The sequence below is a fragment of the Galeopterus variegatus genome, unplaced genomic scaffold (assembly GCF_000696425.1).
Source record: "Galeopterus variegatus unplaced genomic scaffold, G_variegatus-3.0.2 Scaffold3687, whole genome shotgun sequence".
Lineage (NCBI taxonomy): Eukaryota > Metazoa > Chordata > Mammalia > Dermoptera > Cynocephalidae > Galeopterus > Galeopterus variegatus.
The window spans coordinates 106,271-109,349 of record NW_007729798.1 but is presented as its reverse complement, the minus strand read 5'-3'; the positions used below and the strand labels follow the sequence as shown (position 1 = coordinate 109,349).

At 39.3% G+C, this 3,079-nt stretch overlaps 1 protein-coding gene across 1 annotated transcript in view; it reads right to left on the bottom strand.

Annotated features, from left to right (window-relative positions):
• Positions 1-2,928: 2,928 nt before the first annotated feature.
• Positions 2,929-3,079, bottom strand: part of EXO5 (exonuclease 5) — an 8,005-nt gene continuing 7,854 nt past the window's right edge. The window contains exon 3 of the transcript XR_551446.1: positions 2,929-3,073. The gene's annotated coding sequence lies outside the window, so the exon portion shown is untranslated. The remainder of the gene's footprint in view (positions 3,074-3,079) is intronic.

Below are 3,079 nucleotides of genomic sequence, written 5' to 3'. Positions count from 1 at the left end.
TAAATCTCCTGGAAGTCACTTCAGCCAGAGGGGAAAGAGCTTGTAACAAAGTGGGGAGGTGTAGCAACAATGGCCACTGCCTCTTTGTCTACACCTCTGTGATCAGAAGCAGCAGCCAGCAATCAGAGAACAAATTCTTGCTATTTGAAGGACAGGGTCTTTTTGCCCTCTCTGGCTCCCACAAGCTGTGTGCATATTGTTCCAGGAACATGTGCACAGCTGCCTGCCATGGGACTGAGGGGTAGCTGCTACTGTACTAAGAGGTGAAATTGACCAAAATTAAGTGCAATTTACCATCCAAGCCCTGGAAGTTGAAAGCCTTGGATAGACTCCAGAGGTCCAAAAATAGTTACGTCTGACAGACTGCCAGTGCAGCTGCTGTATGGGCGGGGAAACAGATTTCTGGAGCTTCCTACTCCTCCATTTTCCCAGAACCCTCTCCCTGTTCTCCCCTTTTTGAAGTCATAGAATCTTCAGTTTTGTCTGGACATATGCATGCCCAGAATAAAAATTACATATCCCAGCCTCCCTTGCAACTACCTATGTCTGGATGACCAAATTCTGGCCAGTAGGATGTAAGTGGAAGTAGTGGTACAAATTTAGAATGTCCTTAAAAGGTGTCCTTCTCTATTCCAACTTTATGTTGAATGTATATCAGGTACCTGGAGTTTGGGCACACATTTTGGACTATGAAGAAGACACATGCTGATACCAGAGAAACAAGGAACCTGGGCTCCTAACATCATGGAGTGCCACACCAGACCTGGACTAACTGTATTTAAGCTCCTTTTAAATGAGAGAGAAATAAATTTCTATTTTGTTTAACAAGTATTCTTTTGGTGATTTCTATTATGAACAGTTGAACCTAATCCTAATTAAGGTATTGAACATATGTATTTCCTAGCCCAGGACACAAATTATTTTTTAAAAATCAAGAAATAGCTTTGTTGTGATGTCTTTTCATTCATCTACTCACTGAACGAACATCCAAGAGGGCAGTAATTGGAGTTCAGACACCCTAACAGAATTCACAACGGAGAGATGACATTATTAGACATGTGGAGGAGGACTGTTACAGCCACTTTGGTTGCCATAACAAAATATCTCAAACTGGGTGGTTCATAAACAAAAATTTATTTCTCACAATTCTGGATACTAGGAAGTCCAAGGTCAAGGTGCCAGCAGATTCAGCATCTGGTGAGGGCCCATTTTGTGGTTCACAGATGGCACCCTCTCGTTGTGTCCTCACATGGTGGGAGGAGCAGATGAGCTCCACTGGGCCTCTTTTATAAAGACACTAATCCCATTCATGAGGGCTCTTCCCTTATTACCTAATCATCTCCTGAAAGGCCCACCTCATAATACCATCACCTTGAGGGGTTGAATTTAAACATATTCATTTTGAGGAGACACAAACGTTCAGAACACAGCAGTGATCCTGGAGTGATCCCAACTATAGATGCCTCAACCATAAAGAAACCATAAAGTGATAACCAAAAGATGTGAGAAACCATAAAGTGATAATCAAAAGATGTTAACTTAAAATAAGGTTTGAGATCTTCGGGAATTACAAAATTCTGATAGGGTCACTACCTGAAATCAGGTGATTTTCTTTTTCCTCTTTTTAAGTTTTCTAGTATAACTTAAGATGCTGCTACAGAACCTGAGCAAGTTATTTTCTTGGAGACTATTAGCTTAACTAATACTGTTTATCCCATAAGGTCCAGTTTTCTATGCCACCAATTTAAATCCAAACTTACTAGGGCCCATAATAATATACAGTCCTGGAGGCTTAACAACAGCAAGAAAAACTTTATAATGCAATAGTTAAGAGCATAAGCACTGCAGTCAGACATATCTAGGTTGGTGTCTACAACTTTCACATGTGGGACCTTGGAAAAACTAAATAACCCTTCTAATCCCTATCTAAGGATAATGGATACATAGATTTAATCATATAAAGTGCTTGGCACAGTGCCTGGCACATAACTGTCACTCAGCAAATGGGAAGAGTTATCACAAGATTCCCAGTATCCATAAGAATGTGTGTGGCTCAGAAGGACCTCCAGAGGTAATCTATTGTATCTCCTTTAGGTGTCTAGGTTTTGCCAGCTCACCTATAACATGGAGTCACATTAACAATATCCACTATGTTCTTCTGGCCTTTAACTTTCCAGTTAATATGAAAACTCCACGACTGCCAACTGCCCTCGCCATTCATTCACTTTTGCAAATTCTCCACTCCATAAACAAGTCCTTACCTTCCAGGTGATGTCCATATCATTCCTTCCTCTGGCCTCTTTGGTGACTTTTGTAGCTAAGGGCTCCACTGCCTTCTCAGGTGCATTGAGATTCCTCTCCACTACCTTTACATTTTCCTTAAAATGTTTTTTTGTTGTTATTTTTCACTTTACAAAAAGAGTTTCATGCTGTATGTAATCTTTTGGAACTTAATTTTTTCACCTAATTTTGTGCTAAGACTCATGCATATTGTTGCATGTCACTGTAGCTCATTTGTTTTGGCTACTGTACCACATCATCCACTCTTCTGATGGGCACGTAGGTAGTTTTCAGGTTTTTGTTACCGTGAAACAACTACAACATATATTCTTGCTCATATTTCCTGTTGTACACATATAAATTTCTCTTAGCATATACCCTGCAGTGGTACTGCTGGATCGTACTGTGTGGATGTTACGTGTTTCTTAATGTACTATAGCTTTTATATACACTTTTTATGATTTTCTGTTCCTACTTCATCTTCCCTTGTCTTTTTTGAGAATATTTATTATGCTTATTTTAAATTCTTCATCTGCTCATTCTAATTCTGCTTCAGAAATGTTATGTATGCATTTAAAGGCCTGGAATAACATCTATGTGTAGCAGTCATCTTTGAAGGATTGAGATTATGAAAAAAAAAATCAGTTCAACTGTCCTGGACAGCATTTCATTTTATTTTATTATGTAATATGTAGAAAGCCTTGACTGAGAAAAAATAGAGATTTATCAGAAACTGGAGAATTTTCTTAGGAAAGCGATGTTTGCTGAAGGCTACTTTTGTTCCAGCCATGATGTGCAT